Source organism: Psammomys obesus, unplaced genomic scaffold, assembly GCF_907164565.1.
Source record: "Psammomys obesus unplaced genomic scaffold, mPsaObe1.curated_primary_1811, whole genome shotgun sequence".
Classification (NCBI taxonomy): Eukaryota; Metazoa; Chordata; class Mammalia; order Rodentia; family Muridae; genus Psammomys; species Psammomys obesus.
The window spans coordinates 2,355,027-2,381,585 of record NW_026590905.1 but is presented as its reverse complement, the minus strand read 5'-3'; the positions used below and the strand labels follow the sequence as shown (position 1 = coordinate 2,381,585).

The 26,559-nt window shown below is 46.9% G+C and overlaps 1 protein-coding gene across 1 annotated transcript in view; it reads left to right on the top strand.

The window, feature by feature from the left end:
* The window catches only part of Kcna6 (potassium voltage-gated channel subfamily A member 6), a 30,449-nt gene extending 7,397 nt beyond the window's left edge, over positions 1-23,052 (top strand). Inside the window, exon 2 of the mRNA XM_055609438.1 lies at positions 22,636-23,052. The gene's annotated coding sequence lies outside the window, so the exon portion shown is untranslated. The remainder of the gene's footprint in view (positions 1-22,635) is intronic.
* Positions 23,053-26,559: the final 3,507 nt, after the last annotated feature.

Below are 26,559 nucleotides of genomic sequence, written 5' to 3'. Positions count from 1 at the left end.
TCTGAAGACCCATCATGGCGGTTCTTTGGTTGAGCAGCACTGCAAGCCTCATGCTATACAGGAGAAGGAACCAAGGGCTTGCTCAAGGAGTTTACGCGTTGTTCCAGAACATAGCACCCCACAAAGCTCCCAGAATGCCAAATCCTTGCATCTGTAAGCATCAAGAGCTCAGTTTAGTCATCCTTCACCCTCTTCCACTCTTCCCTGAGGTCATGTGTGAATATCCCCGTGTGACAGGAGCTGGCATCCTCTAGGCTTTGGTTAACCTAAGGTGGCTGGCATTAATCGTACTTTTCCTATTGTCTGCTAGAGATCAGCCTGGTCTGCCTTTGGATGCCCATGCCCTCGGGGCCCTGTCCTTCTCTCCCGCTGGGCTTTTCCCTCTACACAACACCTCCTGATCCTATCTTCCCACTGCCTATCTGCTTATCTTCCGCATGCGGCTCCTCTCTCCTCTGACCCAGGCTTTGCAATGCAGCACTTTCTCTCACCTTGCATCTCTGTAAATGCCAAGAACGATTCCCAGGAGATGTCACGTCCCCTGGACCGTCTGGCTGGAACTGCTGTCTAACTCTGATTGGTCTTGACTGTGTGTTACTGCCTGAGGAAGGGAAGTGTGTTCCCCCTCTGATGTGTCGAGGTCACTTACGGGAGGAAGAGAATTCATGCATTCAGCTGTAGGATTCACTGCCCATGTCCCTTTAAGACTCCTCTGTGCAGACACCTCCTGGCAGAATGAGGCCTGGAGAACAGGGCTTTGGAGGAAGGACACATATTGCCAGACACAGGCCACTGGGATATGGACAGAAATGGACAGCCTGTTCCTCATGCTGTCACTTTCCGGCTCTGGGCTTGAGGGCCTCATGGGATTGGAGACTATGATGTTTTCTTGTTTCTTTACTCTGAGCTGGAGAAAGTTGCTCTTCTGGACTCTCAGTCCCTTCTTTGTCCTCATGGCCTTGTTTACATAGTACCCTCCAGAGGGAGGGGGACTGCCATTCACAGGCTTTGAAAGGTTATCCTTACAGGATATTGACTCATTCACAGAATAAAAGGGTCAAAAAAGACCATCAGTGAGAAACTCAGGGTTAATGCTCATCTAGGACCTCTTTGGGTCCTATCCTTGCTCAGTTTTATGACATTTTTTTTTTTTTAAATGTAACTCTAACCTCATCAGTGGTGCTATCTAGGGAATTTCTCTTAGTCAAGACCACAGACCCATGCTGTCAATTATAGGATTTGCTTTCCACATGTCCTTCAGACGCCTCTGTGCAGATGCCTGCCCTGAGAAAACATCCTGGAGCCTTGAGCAATCTGCTGCCGGCTGCAGAGTGCATTCAGACCTGGGCCTTTTGGTGAAAGCAGAGCCGGCATTTCAAAAGGAAATTGCAGCCACACAGTCTGCTAGCGCTGCTATTTTTGACATGCTTGCTGTTCTCTGGGGGCCGGACAACCGCTGTCTCCTGGAGACAGACAAACCTGCTCCTGGCAGCAGAGATGTGCTTTGAGAGAACACACGCCGTGGCCGTCATGTGGCTGGGAAGGGCAGGAGGTTGTGCTGTCTTCTTCACCCTTAGGAGGGGTGAACCATGGCTAAACATTGGCAGAACCCGATGTTCTGGCGGGGGTCTTATCCCCTTGCCCCAGGAAGCTGAAGGTGCTCTACCGCAAGGAGCCCTGACACTTCTTGTCCTTTGCAAGCTTCTGAAACCCTAGTCCGGGCTCTTTGGCATTAGGCTTTAGAGCAGTGGCTCTCACTCTTCCTAAGGCTGTGACCCTTTACCACAGTTCCTCATGTTGTGATGACGCCCCCCCACCATAAAATTATTTTTGTTTCTACTCCATAACTGTAATTTTGCTACTGTTGTGAATCATAATGTAAATATTCATGTTTTCCTATGGTCTCAGGTGAGCTGTGTGAAAGGGTCACTCTAACAACCCAAAGGGGGTCACACAGGTTGAGAACCACTGCTTTTGAACCAGGGGGCGCTGGTTCAAATCCCTCCCAGCTGTGTGACACGAGACAAGTATGAAGCTGTCCCACAACTCAGTTTCCCTTTCTGTTACATGGGGGATGGTGATAGCATTGATATGATAGGGCTGTTCTGAGGACCAAATGAATTAACATATGTGATCTCTGTTTAAAGACTGACTATTTTGAGTCTGGAGAGATGGCTCAGAAGTTAAGAGTACTGGTTGTTCTTCTGGAAAACCTGGGTTCGAGTCCCAGAACCCATGTAGTGATTCACAGTTCCAGAGGAGCCAGCCTCCTCTCCTGCAGGCCTCAGATGTGCACAGGACGCACATACATGCAGACAAGCATGCAGACAAGTCGCCCCAAACACATAAAATGAAATAATAAAAAAATAAAAAATGGATTATTTTGATAAGATAGGCAGGCGGGCAATTATCCTCTTTGGTGAATAGGAGAAACCAAGGCAAAAGGGGTCATGGCGTAATTAAGGGCTCACAGATGATGTGTGGTTATCATAGATAATGGCCAGTGTTACAGGACAGAATGCATGCCGGCGTGGTTTTGGTACCGAGAGAGAAGAGCACAGCTGGGTCTTATGACTGTGCATAGGTTTTTATTTATCCCCCAGTTTATCTCTAAGAGGGAAGCTGCAGGTGTTTGATGCTTTCCCCTGTGGTTTTGGAAAGCGCGTGATCTCTCTATCTGCATCTTCACCTGCGCCTGCATGTAAGCGTACATCCATATCGTAGACGCCTGTGTTTCTACCTGTGTCTTCATCTGTCTGCCTCTGCTCCTGCCTCTCCATCGGTGTCTGCCTGCATCTGTATTTGCACCTGCAGTTGCACCTGTGTCTTCATCTGCATCTATCCACGTTTGTATCTGCATCTGCCACTTCATCTCTGGCTGCGTTTGCTTACTGAAATTCTGTCTGCCCTTTCCTGCATCCGTGTCTGTCTGCACCCGATACTGCCTATCTGTCTGCATCCACCTGCACCGGTTTCTGCATCTGCTGCTGCATCTCTGTCTGTGTCTTTCTGCATTCGTGTCGGTGCCTGCTTCATCTGCTCCTTTATCTAAACAAGCACTTGAATCTGCACCTGTGACCACGTGTGTGTGTGTGTGTGTGTGTGTGTGTGTGCATGCACCTGAATCTGTGTCTGTATCTACCACCGCAGCTGCCCCTGCATGTGTGTGACCAGTACCTGCATCTACCACAGCCACCTGCAGCCCCCAATACCCACATCTCTGTAACGTGTCTTCTATATGGAACTTCTTTCTATCGAGCCCCTTGCTGCTGCCATCACTGTTGTCTCATCCTCACCACTCACTGGTTCCCCAGTCCCCCTCATGCTGCCCTGTGCATGCTCCACTCTGGGGATCGGCAGCCTTTAGCGTCTATCTCTAAGACATGCTCCAGCTTCTCTGCCCTCCTTTAAGATAGAGCACACAGGGGATTCTGCAGTAAACTAGCTTCCCACTTCCTTGTCTCTGTTTGGGAACTTTAGCTCTCCTTTGGGGGGGGGGGTCACTCACAGCCCAGGATGTTCTGCCTACTCCCAACTCACTTCCTCCATTCCCAGAATGTCTCATGAGGGATCAGCCTGGAGCAGGGGAATATGACGGACCTTCTGCTTTTGAATTAAGAGCTGTATGGTTGTTTGCCTTTGAAGTTGAACTTGGGTCTGCGCCTCATTTACCCTCACCAAGATTTAGTTTTGACATCTGCAAAACAAAGAAGCTAGTATCACAGGGTGTAGCCAGCTCTGACTAGCTGAGGGGCCCTTAATGACACTGAGTGAGAGGCAGGCTTGGGGTCAGGCAGGCCACCTGCATTCTCAAAGGAAGACAGTGTACCTGCTGACTGCAAGTACTTCAATGGACTATCATATGTGTGTGTATATATATATACGAAGATCTATACAATATATATATATATATATATATATATATATATATATTGTATAGATCTTCGTTGTACCAGAAGGCTGTTTGCCTAGAGGAGTCACAGCAGAATTTCTTTAAATATTTTTTTTCCTAGGATGTGATCTCATTCACAGAAATGTGTGGATGCATCTTGGAAGACTGGGGTGGATATAATAGGAAAAAAAATGTCTCTAACTAAACCCAGACTGAGGGTTCTTACTTTCCCTTCCTGAACTTCACAATGAATGACTCTGAAGGTTACAGATGGATGGGCTGGGAGAGCTGCAAGTGGATGGTAAATGTCTCACTTAAGAAAGAGGAAACTGAGGCACAGAATCAAAGGGGTTAAATTTTGAGACTGCAAGGCACTGGGTTCAGAGCTGATTCTAGGATCCCCATTTGTCATCAGATCCCAGAACCTTTCTATAAAAAACAGAAGCTGAAGGATTATAGGAACTTAAACAGAAGTTCATTTCCTATCCAACCATACTCTTTGGCAGAGTGCTCCATAGGAACATAATGAAGTTATTTTGAATTTTATCTTCCCATTCTACCTTTCCAGAAGGCCTGGAAAGAATCCCCACCTGACAGTCACCTTCTATGCTAAGGAAGTGATAGATAGTGCCGCACTGGGGAGGACCAGCCATATTCAGCACTGAGCAAGGAAACTTAAGAGCACTGGCTTCAGCAGCCATGCACTGGGCTTCCACTCTTACCTACTGAGAGTGTCTTTAACCTTTGAAGTTTGGGTTTTCTGCTAAATTTAGTGGCTAGGGTGAAAGAAATGGTCAGAGATTGGAAATCAAGAAAATGAGAGCTTTCTAGAGATGACTATGTTTGGGAGATGAAGGCGAGAATGCAGAAATTTAGCATCTTATCTAGGAAGGCCATGATCTGCCAGAGCCCCAAAAGCCAGAAACAGCAGCTTCTAGTTGCTTTCCTGTGCTCTGTTGCTGTCAGGGTAGGAAGGAAGAGGGGAGTGTCCTTGTTGAGTTACAAATCTCTTTTTATAAACCACAGGACTAGGGGCCAGGAAAAACACAGCTTCTAGAAGCCATGGTGGCTGAACCATAAATCAGACAGACTCTGAGCTGCTTTAAGGTAATTGCTGAAAAGAAAAAAGAAAAGTCTGGGAAGATAGAGAAGAAAGTTTGTGCTACCTAGAGAAGGCTGCTGTCTATGCCCCATGGCAGCAAGTGTGTTTATCCATGAGCCCACCTGTGCGTACCAGCAGGAGCCTGGAACACTCCCTTGAATGTGGGTGAGTGTTAAATTTATCTACTCACTCATTCATTCACTTTCCCCACGTGTATCCTTCTGGTACTTGATGTTTTGGGAAATTCCAAAGAGCCACTGTTGGGTGTCTGTCTGTCCCACAGGTTACTCCATATCAGTGGTCCTAAATTGTCACTTCTGGTTTATGGGCCAGACGTGACATAGCTTCAAGAAACGTTATACTCAGGTCTGGAGTTTTGGTTTCTTTCTTTTGAAAGTCCTCTGCTCTGCTGGTCCCTGTGCTCTGCTTTCTAACTGCGTGGGAGGAGCTGAAGTTCCCAACCACCTCTTAAAAGGTTTCACTGCTTCCCATTAGCACCAGAGCTGAAGCTTTAGCACTTTGGCTTTCAGGGATCATGAAGATGCAAACTCTAAGAGCTGGAGGATCAGAGATACAAAGTCATCCTTATCTCCATAGGAACTTAAAAGTTCAGCCTTCACTACATAAGACTCTGCCTCAAAACCAAAGCAAAATAAAGCAAATGAGTAAACAGACAGGAGCAGGGGCTGCCTGGGGAGATGGCTCAGCTGGTAAAGCGCTTGCCACTCAAGTGTGAGGATCTGAATTCGGTCCCCAGCACCCACACTAAGAAAGACTCAGTACAACAGCAGATCCTGAGATCCCAGCACTGGGGGCAGCAAAGAGGATTCCCATAGTTTGCAGGCTCACTATCTTGGGGGAATCAGTGAAGCTCCATACTCACTGAGAGACCCTGTTTCAAAAAATGAGGTAAATAGTGACTGAGAAAGATACCTGATTACCCGATTGACCTCTGGTCTAAACGAGTACACACACACACACACACACACACACACACACACACACACACACAGCCCTAAACAACAACAACAACAAAGATGCTGCACACTATAGCACAATTGAAACCAAACCAAACCACCGCGAGCACCGCTGCCGCCGCTGCCGCCGCCGCCGCCGCCGCCAACAAAACAGTGCTTGGTTTCATTTTTCAGCTTTGAGGATTACCTTCCCCTGGCAAGAAGTCAGGGAAGGAGACACTACCACTACACTCTTATTGCCAGGGAAGACAGAGATTAAGAACAGGGACTCAGAAGTGAGAGTGTGTGGATGAGGGTGGGCACTTGGTGCCGGCCTGTCCTGTTCTCTGTGGGACGTCATCACACTAATCCCTGGCTTCTCACTTGCCTCGCCTGCCTAGGATGTTCACAGTTGGCTGGTGTTGTGTTTTGAATATGAGATGTCCCTGTAGGCTCCTCCTCCTTCAGCAGGGAGTGTGAATGTGAGGAGGTGGGGCCCAGGTGGAGGACGTGTTTGAAAGCGTATCTGACTGGGATGATAGAGTATTCAACATTCCAGGTTACAAGCGTGTGATCTCTCAGCCCGAGTCCAGTTCTCTGCTTCCTGTCTACCACGAGGTAAAGGAATTTCTGGGCAATACAGTTCTTTCTGTCCCAGTGTATGAGGTCAAGCAGCCAAAGACCGAGCTTCCTGAAACCATGAGCCTAATATCAGTCTTTCGTCCTTTGGACTTTTCTCACTGATGCTTTCTGGCGAAACCTCCTGTTTTGAATTTTGTTCCTCAGAAGTTCAATGGCTTCAGGGTTGAAACTATCGCAGCCTAAGTGCCTCAGGAGGGTGGTAAAAGCTCTCCTCATTTCCCAGCTTTACCTGTACTCTCATTAAAACGATTCATGCCTGGAATTAAAAAGGACAGTAGGTCCAGAGACATTCAGTGCTAAAGCCTTAGGATTCTGAGAGGAACTGACGTGTCATAAGTTGTCTCTCCTGAGGGACATCTTTAATTCCTAAAAGCCAGAAACCAAAAGGCCCTACTTTTCTCTTCCAAATATTTGCCTCTTGCAGTAGGGCAGAAGAAGTTAGATCGGGTTGGTGTAAAAGAATATCCACCATGAGCCTTGATTCGGCGTGTGTCTGCCTCATCTTCCCATTAGATATATGTTGGCTGATTTTTGTGAACTTGACAGAATCTAGAGCCCAGGAAGAGGGAACCTCAATTTGGAAAATAATTCCATCAGATTGGTTGGTAGACAAGTCATGATTGGCATTTGATGTGGAAGGGCCCAGATCATGAGGGGCAGGCAGTACCATCCCTGAGCAAGTGATTGTATAAGAAAGCAGGCTGAGTGATCCATGGGAGCAAGCATGTAAGCAGCACTCCTTCATGCTTTGTGCTTCAGTGTCTGCCTTCAGGTTCCTGCCTTGAGGTCCTGCCCTAACTTCTCTTCATAGTGGACTGTAAGCTGTAGAGTGAAATAAACCCTTTCCTCCCCAAGTTGCTTTTGGTTATCGTGTTTATCGCAGCAATAGAAAACAGACTAGAACAAAGTGTATGTGTGTGTGTGTGTGTGTGTGTGTGTGTGTGTGTGTGTGTGTGTAACATTGGTGTAGAATGGAATCATTTTCCTATTGAAAATAAGTTTTACTGAAAATGGGCCCACAGAAAAATTTTAAAAATTTGCCCCAGGGTAGGCAAACTTGCAAAACAACATGCAGTCAATAGAACCAGGGTACAGAACTGGCTATTATATTCATGATCTTTGTTCCTCCCTCCTCTGGAACCAAAGGAAATGCCAGCTATTTTCAAACAGATCTGAGATTCTTTTCTCCCACTGGGGAATCAAGGGGGACTTGTTTTGAAGTTTATGCTTTGGAGTGGGGACTCTTGAGAGAGAGTCCTACCTGCATTTAGACTCCCAAGGTGACACATTTGCCGGTGTGCAGCGTGTCATCTCCCACCCCTGGGGACCATGCTGGGTGAGGATGCCATCCTGACACCGATGCCTTCTGACAGTGCAGGAAGAGAATGAAGCGTGCATACCTTGAAGCAAATAAGTACCAGGCACTGCCACCCATATCCTGGTAGCTGTGTGACTGGGAGACTTAGGAGCTTCTTTGAGTTTTCCTCTTCTGTGAAGCTGGGTGATAAGTAAAAGTCTCTTGTAGAATTCTGGGTGATATTGTTAACCCTGGGAGGGGAAAAGAAAGAGAGACAGAGAGAGAGAGAGAATTCCTAGTACTTTGTACATTTTCATGCTGTCACTTGCAGTCATCAAATAGCTGCTTCTAACAAGGATGTCTTATGTGAGGAGGCTTTAAAATCCTTTTACAGAAAACTGCTTTCATGCTGAAAATGTCAAGGACTCAGATAAGTTCCTAAAGGGAAGGATGTGAATGACGAGATGTTGAGGTCAGCCAACACCTCCCCCAGAACTGGGAACTAGCTGAGCGTGGACGGCTCACATGGGTCAGTGCATCCCTCGCCTGACATCTGGGCTGCGCTTGCTTGGCAGAAAGACTGGGAAGGGCTATCTGAGGGCACAAGTAGAGGTAGGGTACTTCCTGCAGCAGCCAGCAGGCCCACAAATGTGCCTTTGATGATGTCTCTGAGGTCAGCATTCTTTTTGGGATTACAAGTCAGTGGAAACTATGACTTGGTTTGCAGATAAAGCATTTGCTCAATATACAGTCTTTCAGGACCATCTTTAAATGACAAGTAAGTTAGCTGAACTCATTCAATGACATAGCTACTAAGGCAAAATGACGTGGAATAGTCAGGCAGGAAGAGACTTGTTGGCACAAGCCAACAATTGCAGCTACTCTAGAGGCTCAGATAGAAAGATTGAAAATTCAAGGCCCACCTGGGCCACAGAGTGAGTGTAAGGCCTGCATGGGCTCCCTGAAGGCTCTGACTCAAATGAGTCAAGAGGCCTGGGACTTAGCTAGTCAAGTATACCACTCGAATCCCATGAAAGAGGCTCTAGGTTCAATTAGGCGCTATAGGAGAGCAAAAATGGGGAGATGAAGGAGAAGAAAGAGGAGGAAGAGGAAGAAAGAAAGGGATGAGAAGGGAAGGTGAAAGAGAAGAGGAGACCATGAATCTAAAAGTCTTAGGATCCTTTGCTCTGCTCTGCTTTGATTTACAAGTTCCCCCAATGATGCCAGGACTCTTCTGAAAACAAGTAGTTTTGTCTGAGCTTCTTGATCTTTGCTGTTCCTCTAAGGTCCCCAGTCACATTCCACCTGCTGTACCTTGAACCTTTTCCTTCCTGTTTGCTCCCTTCCTCAGATAAATGCTCAGTCAATCAACTGACCTAGAACAACTCGTCTCAGAGTTACCCAGCTGTGAGAACATGTCATCTTACAGGACACTGCATGTGAAAAGCACCTCCAGGCACTGGTTTCGTAAACACTGCTTCATAGTGAGGCACCTCAAATGAGATGCTCTGAGAAGCCCTGTAGCAGTTAGGTAATTTCTGTTTGCAACTCCCAGAAAAGTATAATCCAATCATGCTACTGAGAAACGTATGGAAAATGGAAGTACCTTCTAGTGTGTATAAGTCCTTGGGAACACTAGCCATTCGTTTTTCACATGGCTCATTTTGTGGCTGCTGATCAACCCTCTTAAAAGGTGTCCATTGTAGTTTCCTTTCCATGCTGAGGTAAAAAGAGAGAGAAAGAAGTGTTCTTGCCTGTTAGTGCTGTGGTAATTGCTCCTTTTCCGAATTCCCCGAACCTTGAAAGAGTTTCTGGTTTTTAGTTATTCTGATCCTTAAATCTGGAGATAGTCAGAGCAGAGGGAAATCAAATGTCATCCTGGATCTTTCTGTTGTGTGACCTTCAGGAAGTCACCCGCTGCTCATCTAGAAAGTACCGGCCATGAGCCTTATCCTCTGGCCCATTGTCTTGATCTGGATGTGAAGTGGTTGAAGTGGATGATTGAGTTTCTGCTTGGAGATTCCGTGGATGCTCCAGCACCTTCACAGAAGGCACAGCTCCCTCCTTGTACACCCTGCGGGCATGGCTGCCAAGCAGTTGTCGCTGGAGTGCTCGTTGAGAAAAAGAGATAAGCTTGCTGCAATTTCAACTTCATAAAGTTTAATTGCATTTTACAGCTTATATGTCAGCTTCACATTTTATAGACAAAGAGCAGAATATACCACTGAAACATGTACTGAGCAGGTTATATAGAACAGTTTGAAGAGAGACATAACAACCTTATCTAGTATCTGGTATCAATCATTCCCTCCCTCCTTCCCTTTCATTTCTTCTCCCCTTCCTGCTTCTTCCCCTTCTTCCCCTCCTTCCTCCCTCTTTTCTTTACTTCCTTTCTGCTTTTCTTAGACAAGGTATATCTTAGTTATTAAGTGTGTCCAGATCCTTCTTTCCATTTTGACATTGCAAAATAAACACTCATTGCTTTTTGGCTGTGTCACACACCTTGGCATTATGATTGGAAAAATGTTGGGCATGGAAAAACTCTTCTATATTAAGAAGAGGCAGGGGATGCAAACCAGGCAGATGCTAAGCAGCATCTCAGACTTTTGGAAAGGAGCCCACAGCACAGGGGAGAGAGATTGGTATAACACTTTGGTATCCTTAAACAAAGTCTGAACTGGCTCTCTATTCCTGGGAGAGTAACCCCACAGGCGAGGCAGGCCATGTGGTGACTCTAGGGTAGAAAGCAGCTCTGCCCAGGAAGCTTCGTGTTGGACTCTGCCATTCTTTGATATTCATTCATTATTCTTGGTTTCTGTTGCCCATTCAGCTTTCAGGGGTAGGACCTGACAGTATAGAAAACTTGGTTGTGTGTCCTACTTTTATTTCTGTTGCTATGATAAAATACCTCAACAAGAGCAACCTAGGGGAAGAAAGTGTTATTTTAGCTCATGATTCCATGTTACAGTCCATTATTTCAGGAAAATCAAGGCAGCAATTGCTTAAGATAGCTGGTCACATCACATGCCCGGTCAAGAGCAGAGAGAAATGAATGCACAAATGCCTGGTGCTCAGCTAGCCTTTTCCTTCCTTATACTCTTCAGGATCCCTTGCCTAGGGAGTGGTCTGCCCACAATGGGCAGAGTCTTTTGATATCAATTAACAATCAAGACATTCTCCCACAGACACGCCTACAGCCCAACCTCATCCAGATAATTCCTCATTAAGATGAAGACATTCTCCACTCATATGCCTGCAGACCAACCCGATCCTGATAATTCCTTATTAAGACTCTCTTACAAGGTGATTTTAGATTGGGTCAAGTTGACAGTTAACCAGCACAGTCGGCTTCTAAATTGCTGTCTGACCTGGAACGTATTGCCGGGAGCAAACATTTTGAGTTTTGACTTTGAAACTAACATCTCTACTCATTATGAAAAATGATCCAATTCAAAAAGTGAATAGCTCCAGAGTCCCACAGTCAAGACACTGAGGTCCTTGTGCTTCTTCTAGGCCTGCTAACCCTGCATCTGATTTACTGCAGAAGTCATACGGCATATCATTTAAAAGGCATCTTAATCCAACTATGGTGGGTATAACACCTGTAATCCCAGCGCCTGGCGGGTAGAGGCAGGAGGATCAGGAGTTCAAGGTTGGCCTTGACTACAGTTGAGTTCAGGACTAGCCTGGGCTACCGGAGACAGTAAGAAAAAAGGGAAATTCAATCATTTTATTAAAAAAAAAATACAAGAGAGAGGCTGGGGAGATGGCTCAGCATCTAAAAGCATTTGCTACTCTTCCAGAGGACCCAAGTTTGGTTTCCATTACCCACACTGGCCAACTCGCATGCAACTCTAGGTCCAAGGAATCTGATATCTTTAGCCTCCTCAGGCACCTGAACCCACATGTTCACATGCACATGCAGGCCTATACACCCACCCATAGTTAAAAATAGTTTTAAAACATCTTTTAAAATATAAAACAAATAAAATGCAAACAATTCATCCTATCCAAGCTTTCAGTGACGGGAGGACAAAAACACTGGCAGAGAAATACTCGGCATAGATGTTTGCTCCCACATAAAACTCTCTCCTTAGGCTCCCCAGGGTCAAGTAGTTGTAGCATATGTGGTCATTTTCTAGGCTCCAGCTTCCCCCATCTGGAATAAACAAATAAATGCCGTGTGCCCTGCACACTCCCATCTTATCTGCCCAGTTGCCCACCAGTCACCAAATCCATACTGGGAAGGAAGGTGGCGGCGGCATTTTGACCTAGATAGTCAGCCACTGGGGTCCCTCTTTCAAATACTAAAGCTAATGTCACCTCTGTGAGATGGAAGAACTGAATTGAACAGCCTCAGGGATGCCTGGCAATACCACATTATATTTCCCAGGAGCACAGTTGCCCATAGGAGTTCATTGGCTTTTACGTTCTTCTCCATTTTTCCATTGCGCGCACACACACACACACACACGCACACACACACACATGTATTTGTATACTGCAGTGAATGGAGCAGAGCTGTCAGGGAGAGTGTGACTGTGACGTGAGCAGCCCCAAACAAGCTGTTGACAAAATGCTAAAACTAGTGGGGAAACTGAGGCAGGCAGGGACTGAATGAAGGCTTAGGGGTACTGCTAGCTAGCCTAGCTTATTTGTACTCCTCTCTGTCTTAAGCTTCCCTCATTCTCTGCCTGGGAAGTCTGTCACTCTGGTGGAGCATTAGGAACAGGACCGAATTTGGTTGACCAGAGTAAGTCCACCCCCAGAGCACACAGCTGTAGGTACCATCAGAGGTGTGGTTCTTCCAACAGCAGGCGAGATCCTGCCGACCTCTCCTGAGGTGTGACCCTACTGCTTCCATTACTCGCTGAATGCATTCAGCTCTTGGAATCTGAGGGGAATTTGTTTCTAGACCCACACAGATACCAGCGTCCATGGATAATCAGGCACCATGCGTAATCCTTTATTTATTTTTAATGTAAATCATCCCTAGGTAATTTACAATACAGCACTGTGTGGGTATTGTTCAGTACCGTTTAGAGAATGATGACAAGAAAAAGAGTCTGGAGGAGTTGCGTACAGAGGTATCTAACCCCCATGGATTTGTGATAGGAATTTGGGCAAATCTGCAGATGGAAACTGTGGGGACACAGCAGCTCTGGGAGGGGTCTGGAAGCATGTACCTGCCTCACAGGCAATGCCAACAGTAGCATGAGGACACCAGAAAAGTGGGAAGGCCCCGGAAAGTAGGTCTCTACCTTCACCAAGCACCAGGCTCACTTTCTCCCCTTTTGCTGTCTACCAACCTGGATTTACATAATTGACCCAGATTGATGTCTGGGTATGAGATTTAAAAACAAACAAACAAACAAACAAACAAACAAAATGAAACAAAACAAGAAAACTTCTCAAAAGACTGGTGTGAGAATCTAGAACCTAGTACCACCAACTACAGAAATTTCGGTGGTGACTGTGTCATATCTTGACACTGAATGGCACTTCTTTGTATAATTTTTTTTTTCTAAACCATGGGCTACTATAGCAATCTATGTAGACCAGCAGAGCAGACAATATTCTGGTTACCCTTGGCTGGGAGAGGTAGACCCAGTTGCCCAAGATGACAAAGCATTACCCTTCAACAGCAGCATTTGCTTTCTGCCTGGGCCACAGCAAGCCTGCCAGGTGCTAGGCACTCATTCTGCTTGTATATGCATATTAATTTTCGGTGGTGACGATTAAACACTGGGGCCCATGATATGCTGGGCAAGCATATTGTGTATCATTGGGCTACAAACCCCTGCCCTTGTGAAAGGGGTAGTCTCCTTCTCCTAAGACTGGTCCAAGGTGAAACAATCAGAGCCTCCGTCACAGCCTCTTCTGCTGCTGCCGCCACCCCTGGTCCTCAGAGAGCCTCCTTGTGGGCCAGCAGCTGTGAAGCCTCCAATCTGCTATCCCACATCACAGTTAAGGAATGACACCGAGGGGCAGCCTGGCGGCCCACATCATGTTAACCCCAGGGGTCTGTCAATAGATCTTGGGCTCTCAGCCCTCAGGATGAGCCCCTCCCCTGCAGATACTCTGTAGAAATTCCAGCACATCGACAGGGGAGGAGTCCGATTTAAACTGCTGCAGCCCGCTACTGTGTCCCCTCTCCCCCGTGGTCACCCATCACCAACTCATATCCACCACAAGCGTCCCCTACCTACCTCCTCAAAAGCCTCATAGTTCATCTGAGTCCTTCCTGTGAGGCCACTGTATAGGGCTGGAGTCACTGTAACCAGGAGTCCCATGGTTGATGGGAATTCCACCAGAGAAAGCGACCCAGAAACCAAGACTTCCGTCTATGCCTCCACCCCCAGCTGGCCGCTAACTGTGAGTTCAGCCTCACTCCCTGACTCCCACCACGGACTATCTTCCTCTCCCTCTTCTCCTCCTCCAAACCTTTTTTATTTTCCTTGCCCAGACTAGGCTGTGTCCTGGAGAAGCTCCCAGCTGCTTCGGGCTGCTGTGTGGGGCTCCTGCAGCTTCTATCCTGGGATGCCTGGGCGTGGGGGGAGGAGGTGGAGTTTTGCTCCTCCGGCCGAAGATGCAGGTGAACCTTGCAGTACCTCTGCTGCACAGGGCAGAGGACCAAGGCTGCGGCTTCCATCCCTCGTACCTGTGATATGCAGCTTTGTCCCCAAGCAGAAGCCACTGTCAGCAGTTTCCTGAACTGGGACTTGCGCACTGTGGATTGGCACAGAAGGTGCTTGTGTCCTCAGTGACTTCTGATGCCCAGCTCCAGCTTTGAGGAGAGGCTCACTCTCTGCTAGCAAAGCCACCCTGACTCTGTCCCTCTCCTCTTACACAATGGTCCCTCCTGTAGCTGTGACTTCTGCTGGGGAGGAAGATTTGGAGAGAGGGGAGAGGAGGAGGAAAAGGTTAACTCTCTTTTCTTGGGTGAAGGAAAGGGCAGATGGACTGGCAGAGTGGTTCCTGCAGCTACTTGAGGTCCAGAAGAGATAGCTTGGTAACTCTGTCAGAGTGGCCTGGAGACCTTCACAGTGCCCTTCACCCACAGGGCTGAGCCCCTGGCAGGCAGGCTGGTATGGCTAGACCCACCCCCACAGTGGCTTGGTTATCACTGAAGTTGAGTCAGTCTCTGCCTTTCTAAAACCATCTGTGGGTATGGAAGGTCCAGGCTGGTCAGTCTGTGGGTGAGGTAGGATTCTTCCAAGCCACAGGTGCTGAAAGGGATCCAATCCACTCACTAGCACACAAATGAGAAAAAGAATTGAGGAGCTGAGAGATGGAATGACTGGACCAAGGCTCCATGGCTGCTACAGCTGTTACATAATAGAGGTGGGTTGTGGTGTCCAAAACATTCTCTTGACTAAGGGGTAATGTAACAGCTTTGACTTTGAAGAAATGACGGTAGCCAGGTGCTATGTGAGGCAGAATGGAGACAGCACAATCACCGCCTCTGCTGACCTAGGTCTGTCCCTGCCTCCTCCTTGGTGACACTGGGACCTTGTGTCATATCCTACACCATTAGTCTTTTTTTGAACTAAAAAAAAAAAAAATGGGGGAATTATAGGGCTGATATAGGGGTCAGTGATAGACTGTGCCAGGTGAGCCTCTGGGTTCCATTTTCATCTCTTCCACATCCTTGAAAGTAAATTAAAAAAAAGAGGGACCCTTTTCTTGCCTTTTCTCATATCACAGGCATTTCTGGGGTGTTCTGGTGCAGATCGGGAGCAGGGCTTAGCACAAAATGTGTCTCAGCAGTACAAAGGCTTCTCAGTCAAATCAACAGAGTCCTTTTCTTCCCCCTGCTTTGTTCTGAGACCAGTGTGGTTTTTAAATCATTGACTGTCCCCATGGTGGCATGTTTGGAATTACTTGTGGTCACTCCATCCTCTTTTTCACCCGCAGGGTCACCTCTATGTCAGGGAGCTGTTGGTCACCTCTGCTTCTGCCAATGGCTTTGTGTGTGCATGAGTGCAACTTTCTGTGTATTTCTGTGTCTGTATCTGTGTGTGTACTAGTATATCTGTGTGTGTATGTTTGTGTATCTCTCTGTGTGTATCTGTGTGTGTGCATTTGTATGCGGAGGCCCGCAGACAACGCTGTGCCTTTCTTAGGAAGGCTGGCCGTGGTGTTTTTTTGTTTTTGAGATAAGATCTCTCAGTGGCCTGGAGTTTGCCAAGCAGGCTAGACAGCCAGGCCAGTGAGCCCAGCCATCTCCTGTCTCTTGTCTCTGTCTCCCCAGGGCCAAGGTTGTAAGCACGCACCATTTGCTTGGCTTTTTTCTTTTTGAACATGAGTTATGAGGATTGAATTTACGTCTTCATGCTTTCAAGGCAATCACTTTATTGATAGAGCTCTCCTCTCAGTCTTGACAATGGCTTTAAAAAACAAACAAGCAGGAGGACGTTAGAACAAAAAACAAAAGCAAAAATAAACACCTCACATTTAATGGTGACTCCCTGAGGAAAGGCAGCTCCCAGACTGAAAATGTATCTGTTAGCTTATGCTGTGTAACTCACATTTCTAAGCTAAGGGCTTTAAGGCAGCAACTATTGATCTTTAGCTTCTGGTTCATCAGGGCTTCCCTTTGGGAGTGAGCCTCTGCCTCCGGTTGAAGTAAAGACAGCAATGAGAGAAGCTAGCTGCCTGTGGAGATGGGGGCTGTGTGGCTGGCTTTGGAGAGAGGTGGATGGGTGGTCCAGAGGTCAGGAGATGCATTTTATCACTGATGCTGGTGAAAATAACAAGCAGTCTGATGTTGGGTCTGTTTTATGATTGTTCAGGAACCTGCTTTGGACATTGTACTCCGGAGCTGGCTGAGCTGGGGCCACCTTTCTCTGGAGCCCAGCAGATGGGGGGTGGGGCGCACATGATTGTTGCAGGGATTCTGGAGCGACAGCTCCATGTGGAGCACTTGCTAGGGCCCCATAGGTGGAAAGGACTGTGTGGACTCTGCAGCTGGGAACTGAAAAGAGCCTTTGTATACGTGGTACTGCTCTGCTGAGCCGCAAAGACCGTCTCCATGAGCATCCATGATGCCCTGGAAAACGGGCACAGGACATGCAGGGACGGGGAGCTGCTCGTTATTTCACAGACTTCGTGGTGGTATATAGTCTTGATTCCATTTCCTGGGGTCAAGCTAAAATTCTTTTGGCCGGCTTCTCAGGTGACTTGGAACAGTGTATGTGAGTGTGTGTGTGTGTGTGTGTGTGTGTGTGTGTGTGTGTGTGTGTGTTAAAGCAGTATCTCTTTCCTGGAACAACCTTCATAAAATATTCATGGTGGCCAGGAAGTCCTCAAAGGGAGAGGTTTGGCAAATAGGTTTATTCTGAAACAAAGGGAAAGGCTGGCCGCCAGTCTGCATTCTGCTTGGCCTTGCCTCATGCATTCGACACCTGGGAAACAGTAGCCTCCACTGGAGGTCACCAGAGACTGCTGCTGCAGGAGCCATGCTGACAGCAAGACCACACAGTAGAGGATTTTTCCTGAACTCTACTGCTCTTCAGATGCAGCCTGTGTGAAATACGCTGCCATGTGTCAGTATGCAAAATGTATGTATGTATGTATGTATGTATATAGGAATTATGGATATAACTATACATATAATTGATATATTTAAGTAACTGCAGCTATTCTGACAGGAATGTACCGATGGCTCTTCTGGTCTTTACTTTGCATTTCTTTGACACAGTGAACAAACCTTCATGTGTTTACTAGCTACCTCTGTAATCCTTCCAGTCATATGGTCTTTTCCTCAATTCTTAGTTAAATATGTTTGTTTAAACTACCAGAGTTTTTATAGTCCTAGATATTCTGGAAATGAATATTCTATCAGTCATGTGGTTTGCAAATATTTTCTTACAGCCGGCGGCTTTTGTTTTCCAGTCCCGGAGAGGATTAGCTGGATAATTTTAAATTTTGATGAAGTCAAATTTATCGACACGCTCTTGAGGGATTGCGATTATTTTTAAAACCATTTTTAAAATGATTCATGTATTGATCTCATCTTATCTACTTATTTTGAGGCAGGGTCTTACTATGTAGCACCAGTTGGAATGGAACACACAGTTGGAAGACCAGTCTGGCTTCGAACATGCAAACATCTGACTCCTTATGCCTTCTGAGTACTGGTATTAAAGGCTTGTGCCACTGCACTCAGTCTGTACTTTTGATGTGATCTTCAGGAACTCTTCATTCAGCTTCGGCTCCTCAGGCTTTTCTCTTGCATTTATGACTTTCCTGGTTTTAGATGTTGTGATTGACATTTATGCTCTACTTGAACTTGCCTTTCTGTAAGATAAGAAGTTTAAGAGAAAACCCATTTTTAATGCAATGGTTACACAATTGATCCATTCTGCTGCCACCACCTGACCCACCCTCCACCATTCAACTGTTTTTTTTTTAAACTCTTGAAAATCCCTTGTCCATACTTATATGCACCCATTTCTCTCTTTCTTTCTCTATATCCTTCCTTCTTCCTTCCCTAACCCCCTCTATGAACTCCTGCCTGGAACTTACTATGTATCTCAAGCTGATTTTCAACTCACAGTAATAATTCTGCCTCAGCCTCTTGAGAGATGGAAGTATAGGTGTGGGCACCACACCCAGCTTTGGGGGCTGTTTTTATGGACTCTGTTGAGTTCTGTTCACCCATGTGCTTACCCAGTGTAAAAAAGCCTCTACCTAGTATGGTCTTCAATAGTCTGCCTCCACCTGGACAAATGATGAGACCAAGGGAATGGCATGCTTAGCTGGCTGTATCCAGTTCCTACACACACCTCAGAGGGAAGATTGTGGCTCGTGTGGCCCAAGGAACTCAGGCTGAGATGAAGTGTAAAGGTGACCTCTCTAGAAGAAGTTTGTGCTCTGTTGCAAAAAGAAATGGCAAAGGGACATTGGCTGGCCAAAGTAATGATTCCCTTTCCCCAAATGGACAACTAAACCAAATAGCATCTGCTGCAGCTAGGTTTCTTCATGGCTCTTTTACCGTGAGAAAGGCCATAGCCTAGATACAGCAATACCAAAACAGGATGAGGAGCGAGTCCATGCTCCTAGAAAAGCCATTGCCAGATCCTTGTGTGGACACACCACCTGATTCAGATGAGAAGATTAAGATGGCCTGGTGATCAAAAGCAGGCAACAGAGTCCCTGAGTAGACAGCACCCACTCAGCTTACTAGGGGACCTACATGAAGATCAAACTGCCCAGCGGTTACAAATGCATAGGGGACCGAGGTCCAGGCCATGCATGTACTTTGGTTGGTGCTTCCCCCTCTGCAAGCTTCCATGAACATAGCTTAGTCGACTCTGTTGGTCTTCTGCCTTGCCTGGCCTCAGTGGATGAGGATGATCTCAGTCCTGATGTGACTAGATGTGCTGGAGTGGGTTGGAGGGCTCATTAGAGGGCTTAGCAGATGGTGTCTCAGTGAAGACCTGGTGGATTGGGGCGGTGAGCCCCGTGGATACATCATGAGGCTGCTCCGTGCAGAGGGCACACACAGCAGGGCAGAAGCCCGGAGGCAGGAGGCCATGGTGAGGATGAGAGCAGCCAGGGGACTCCTCTGTAGAGTAAGGTGAGTGAGGTGGGGGACCAAAAGGGGGTAAAGTCAGGGTGGAAGAGCGGGGTGAGAACGCGGAGGGCCTTGTGAGTTAGCCTATGGCCTCTGAGCCACAGAACATCAACTCTTGTCTTTGTAGATGCAGCCACATGCCTGGCACATCTTTTCTGCCCTCCTTTAATGTTTTGTTTACATTGCTGTTTATGTCATTATCACTATCAAGTATTATTTTCTGCATTGCCAAGCAGCGCATTATGATAATGGTCGTTTAATCTCTTGCAAACGCTTTGTTAATAATTGCCCCATTTTCTTCACCTGATTAATTATCTGTGTTCATATTTATAGTTCTTCCCAGGCTCTCTGACACAGTTGGAAAACCCCTCTATATCATTTTCCATGCAGGCTCTTTATTGGTCTCCTATCACCCAGCTCTTCCATTCTGGAACCTTCCCCTCTCCCCTTCTGACATGCCTGCTCTCTCTGCCTTGGCACGACTGTTGTCCTGAGAATTCATTTTCTTTTTCTCTTCATTGGCCTTCTGTTTTCCTGGACTCTGTTTTAGTCTAGGTTTGCTTTTCGTTGGGTGGGGCAGGCCTTGCACTCACCTAAGAACTGATGAACGAAAGTGCAGTTTTAAACTTGGCAAGCCTGATGCCTTCATTCCGTTCTCAAGCTTTGTCTGAGACTGGATGGATAGGAAACTCCAGGTCGGATGTCACGTCCTTAGAATTTTGCGGACACCATGCTCCTGTTTCCTAACTCCCAGTCTTGCCGTGAGAAAAGCTGAGGCATTTTCTGATTTCCTTCCCTGTGAACTTGCTGCTTCATGTAAGACTCAGGATCACCTTGTCCTGGCTCTGCAGTCTTGGCTCCGTGCCTTGGTGTGGATGTGCTGGACAGGGGCTTGCTGGATAAAAGTGGAGGATGCTCATTAAATCTGAACTTCAGATAAGCTGTGAGTAATGTCTGCAAAGTTTTGGACACGATGATCCTGAAAGACATAGATCTGTTCTTCCAAAACTCACATTTCCCTGGTTGTTCTTTCCTCCCTTCTTTTTCTTTCTTTTTCTTTCTTTCTTCCTCCCTCCCTCCCTCCCTCCCTCCCTCCCTCCCTTCCTTCCTTTCTTTTTTCTTTCTTTTAAAACAATTTTGGTGTGTGATAAATTTGGCAATCCTGTAAGTTTTTTTTGTTTGTTTGTTTTTTTGTTTTTTGTTTTTTAACTTGAGACTGTGTCTTAGGAGTTTGAGAAATTTTCATATAATTTTTTCTTTTCCTCTAAAATAGTAGTTCTCAATCTTCCTAGTGCCGTGCTGCCCTTTAATACAATTCCTCATGCTGTGATGACCCAACCATAACATTATTTCATTGCTACTTTGTAACTGTGATTTTCGTTGCTGTTATGAATCCTAACGTGAGTATCTCCTATGCAGCAGGATATCAGACATGGGACCTCTGTAAAGGGTTGTTCGGCGTCCAAGGGGGTTGTGACCCACAGGTTGAGAACTGGTGTTCTAAAAGGAAATTAAAATAGTTCGAGTTTAAAAAGACCAGTTACCCTTGGAGGCCTCATACCCTGCAATAACCACCATCGCCCTCACACTCCCCCATTACGCTCTTAGAAAAACTCCCTCCTTTACTTTAGCTGTTCTGTCTGGACCCCCTGTACTCCCTGGAATTCACTTATACTGCTTTCGAGGTTTTGCTCTCTAAGTCTTAGAAAAATTCACTTCCTACTATGGAAGATACCACCCACCCTCGCTCAGTACACACAAGCTATCTTCACATTCAGTTCTTCTTTACTGTGACTGTGTAAATAGTGTTCCTCATGGAGGCCCCGCTAGAAGGCCGGGGTATAATTATATTTTATTTCTCACATGACTTACTTTCTTCTGGAGCCACCAAGCATCTTCTTCTGTATAACCTGCGTGTCTTCTGTATACTTGCCACTGTTTGGTCTCTGAGAGGAGACTGGAGTTCAATAAACTTCATGACAGCAGTGTCAACCTCCTACTGTGTTTAGACACACTAGGCTGAACTGGCCTTCAATTTGACTTCCTTGGGCCCATACACTCCTGTTGAATATGGTCTCTGCTTCAGCTCTCTGAGGCTTGGCTAATCTCTACTTGGACTGATACTATTTAAGGTGGAAAATCACCTCCTTCATTTTCTAGGGTTTGTTGTTTTATGTTTTGGTTCTTATTTCAAAGAAACTTGTTTCTTTTTTTTTTCTCTCATAGGCAAAGTATCTGTTATGTCTTGGAATAGTTTTTTAAAAATTAAAAAAGTATTTGCGGTGTGTGTTTTTCTATGTGTGTGTATGAGAGAGAGAGAGAGAGAGCACGAGCGAGAGAGACAGACAGAGACAAAGAGACATAGAGACAGATAGAGCACAGATGTATGCTAAGGGCAGAGGACAACTTAAATGAGTCAGTTCTTTCCCTTCCTCCATGGATTTCAGGGACCAAACTCAGGTTGCCCGCCTTGTATGGTGAATGCTTTTTAATCTGTCGTTTTTAGCTCTGGGTCAAATGGTTTCAATGTATCTTGGTAGGGAGATTTATGTAGAAATTATGCTGAATCTGCTGATGTGGAAGGTTATGAGGGAAGCACGGGACTGAGTTCATGATGGTTAACTTAGTCTCCATCTTGAGGAAGCTGTGTCTAGGCACTTAAGACACCTGGTTCAGAAATGCTTATCTCCTATTACAGGCTTCAGTCAGGTGTGAGGAAATGGCTTGAGGTTGCCTGGGTTCAGCTATAATTGGACAGCTCTGTGGTTGAAGTGCATGACAGGAGACAGTGTGGACAAACTGGAGAATAGAGGTGGAGAATAGCGGTACCAGATGAGAACCAGGGATGAGGAAAGAAGCCAACTTTTAAAGATTATTTATTTGTTTGTTTGTTTGTTTATTTAATGTGCTTTGGTGTTTTGCTTTTATATATGTCTGTGTGAGGGTGTTGGATCGTCTGGAACTTGACTTACAGACATTTGTGAGCCTCCATGTGGGTGCTGGGAAGTGAACCCAGGTCCTCTGGAAGAGCAGCCAATGCTCTTAATGGCTGAACCATCTCACCAACCCCAAGAAGCTGATTTCTGATTTGCAGGATGACACCTCCCATGTTTATGTCCTTATGCCCTTAACTGAACTTCCCTTGTTCTCCTTCCTCCCTTGCAGGGTCGTCCTGCATGTGGACCACTCCGGAATACCTATGCATTCCTTTCTGAGAGCGGCTGGACGAAGACTACCTGATCTTCAACTGTTCCGGAGGATGAGACCCCCTTCCCCCCCACTCCCCACTCAATGACTCAGCCTGACAGCCCCTGGTTGCTTTCCACAAGCAGCAACTGAGACAGAAAAGGCTGAGACGGGGGAGTTCCTTGCAGTGAAAGATGGAATTGTGAATGTTGGGGTAGGGCCATAGGAGGAGAGTGAGAGCTGATGGTGTGATCAAAAGAGAAGAGGTATTGGGATGATGTGGGATCACAAGGATTCGTGACTGTGCCGCAGAGCCACCCGGGCACGAGCTGGCTGTGGAAGAGTAACTCATAAATAAATGACAGTCTCAGAAACCAGGCCTTATGCTGTGTAACAAGCCCAGCAGCTAAGCCCAACATGACCCTGATAGAAGCAGGCAGCTATTGAGATGCCAGCTTCCGAATGTTCATCAGCCTAGGTGCTGGCCACCCGTGGGCCACAAGGGAAGCCGCTCCTTCAGCTTCTGCAGATTGCCTCAGGGAGGGGATGTTTCCCAAGGAGACCAGAAGTAGAGCCCATTGGCTAGCCTCTTGAGTCTACGGCACAGGGCATATGGCAAGGTCAGAACTCTTTCAAGTGGCTTCCCAGAGCTCCTAAACACAGGCCTCCCTGGGTAGTGAGAGCTATCTCTACCTTCCTTATCTGAAGCAGGCCTTCTCACATGACCCAGGCTGTCTTCCAGCTCGCTGTATAGACAAAGATGATCCTGATTTTGATTTTTCTATCTCAGCCTCTGACAGTATGTGGGTTCCACCATGCTGAGCTAGTGACACCCATTGCTCTCTTTGGAGCCTATAGCTGCCTTCTTGTCCTCATGAGAACAGCTATGTTACTTCTGAAAGTCCTCCAGCAATCACTCCTAAACTCTTCTGGGGTCTCTGGAGAGGAGAAGGACATCTACACCAGTAGTCACTCATTCAAGCATTTGTTCCTGTTGGTCTAAATTTGCATCCTAATCAAGTCTCCTGTGGGAGACAGGGTGTGTGGTAGTCTTTCTTAACGCTAAAATCCTCCCAGATCTGTTCTCATTGCCAGGCTGGTTTTCCTACTCTAGAGACCATATTCTCAACCACAGCCTACCTGGTGTTCAGGAGAACACCCAGTGTGGAAAGACCATTCATGGATGTCAGCCGAATCAGTGACGGAGAGAATGAATGGATAAGCGTAGGCTCTGGCTGGTAGATTCCGTCAAAGCACTTATATTCAAATGATCAAGTGCTCACAGACTGTTGATTTCAAGTGAAGGTGGCTGTCAAACATTTCCAACACACGCACAAAGAGGCACACACATCCTTTTCTCCACTTCTCTTTGTACTAAATCCTGTGGCCAATATCTTTTTAAGGGTTTATTTCTCCAGCTGTGTCTAACATCTAATTTTTTGTTTATTCCCTAGTGTTACCCCCCCCCACACACACACACACCTGCTATATGTTGGTTTTTTTTTTCCTGGTCATCAGAGATTCACTAATGAATAAAAGCGATAGGATTGGGTTCTGCACAGGAAAGATAGGCACTTAATACAATAAACAATTAGGTGTTTGTACAGCAGGTAGGTTTATCTGCAAAATGGGAACAATGAGAAAAGGGGGGTGGGAAAAGCCTGAGCAAGGATGTGGCACTTGAATAAAGTACAGGAGGTCACTGGGTGAGCAACATAGATAACAGGAGAAAATAGTCCACTCAGTGACCATGCAAAGGTAGGAACATGGCTGCTGTGTTGCAGGCAGAGGGAGGAGGTCAAGGGTCTGTGGGCCTGCCAGCCATGAGCAGAGTAGGAGATGATTTGGAGAAAGCTTTAGCTGGAGGGTGGGCGAGGTCAGTCAGGGACTTGGAGGATTTCTTTTGTGCTCTGAGACAGGGGGAAGCTAGCCCTTCAGGGTTTTGAGAGGTGATTGATCACATTTTTTAATTTTATCAGGTTCACCATTGGTGAGCCTGAATAGTCTTAGAGAGTGGATGCTTTGGACTGGGCTGTGCTGTGGAGCCAGTGAGACATGGACAGATCCCGTCCTTAGGGAAAGCAGTGCCAAACAGGAGAGGTCAGTTGTGGGATGTGAGAGGATGGACAGCGAGGATGACTCTAAGGCTGTGAATCTGAAGTGATGCAGGGAAGAAAGGCAGTCAAGTCAGCTCGTGGGCGCCACTGTCTGGACCAATCTGGGCTGCCACTGAAGACAGACACTCAGTCACAGAGGAGGGGCTCTGACTGACTGTCTACCAGCAGAGTAGCTACTGTTTCCTCCTCACTGTTCAGAGCAGGTGCTTCAGAGTTTGAGCCTTTTACAGCTCCACCTCTCTTTCTCCAGAAAGCCAGTGGGAGGGGGCAGCTGTTGTCACCACATCCATCTGTCGTCCTGACCCTGGGCCTGGGATGGGAGACATCTGAGTTCCCATGACTCATCCCTGTCTCTCACTCTCCTCCCCCACACAGCTTCCCTCCCACTCCTTCATGCTTCTCTTCACGTTTCTCTCTCTTCTATCAGGCCTAGAGTCGGGGGTGAGCCTGCTTCTCAGCCAAGTGGTGGAACACACCTAATGAAAAAGTAATCAGAATCCCAAAGCACTGTGGGTACAGAGCAGCATGGGTCATAGACCATTCCAGGGTTGAATTTTATCTGATTCCAGGGTCAGTTGAAAGATAAGTGATGAAACAGGACATGCTTGGGTGACCAGAGAGCTCCCTGGGATGTGACAAGACCCCTCAGTTTTGTTCGTCTGTTCAAGTTCGTGGTAGCTATACAGTCTGGGGGAGGAGAAAGAGCTTTAGGCTGCGAGTCTGAAGACCTGGCAGCAACTCTGTGTGACATGTGCCAAGCCTCCTCATATCCTCAATCTGCCATGAGCCCACCTGGAAAATGAGCAACCTGACCTGTGACGCCCTACCCTCCCCCGGTGTCTCTTCTCGATTTGAAGTTTTGAAGTTTGGGAGTCCATTCACAGACCACCAAGATGAATTCGTTTCCAGGTACAAGAGCATGATGGGAAACGGGAGCCATCTCTTGCCTGGGGGGACCCACATTGTTTCAGCTCTTGTTATAGCTTCTACATTGAGCAGCAGGCAGTTAAAATAACCCGATGACTCGGGTCCGCATTCAGATGAGCCCGGTACCCAGGTAAGAAGGACAGCTTTATAGATTACTGATGACATGAAGCTTTTGTGATGATTAAATGGATTCAGCTACATAGAGTGCTGACACACTGGCTGTAAGTCCATGTAAGTGCCAGCCATCGTCTTTACTCTCCTTGCAATGGGGTGGACCCTACGGAAGTTCTTTTCCTCCTAGTATGAGTCCCTCAGTCCCACCTTCCTAACAGTCAACAGCCCGGGTGGCACCTTTAGCCTGGTGCCTTTTCCTGTCCAACCACAGAAGAGGACCCCTCTCTTTCAGCTTGACCTCAGAGTACAAAATCCACCTGGTTAAGTGGGGCAGAATGGGTGACACCAGGTAAAAAGACCATGATTGGTCACTATGAGGCAGCGTGTGGCAAAGTTGGTGAACCTACTTGCAGCCACGCTCCCTGCACCTGCGGGGAGCCCTGTTGGCTTGCTTTGTTGACATGCAATAAACTGTGACTTCGCCTAGTCACCATCATGGACACCAGCACTGCAGAGCACCACAGGGATGGAAGCTGCTCTCTAAGCTTCCTGGCAAATGGAAGGAAGCTAGCCTTGGATTGTACTGGGTACTGCCTCTGGATTGTTCACAACAGAGTGACAATGGCTCCTGGGTAGGGGATCAGCACCCCCGGAACTCTGGTGAGCCTGCCACCTGATCGTGAGAACAGCCTCTGTCACCGAGGCGTTCTGTGTTGGGTGTGATGGAAGCAACTTCCTCTGAAGA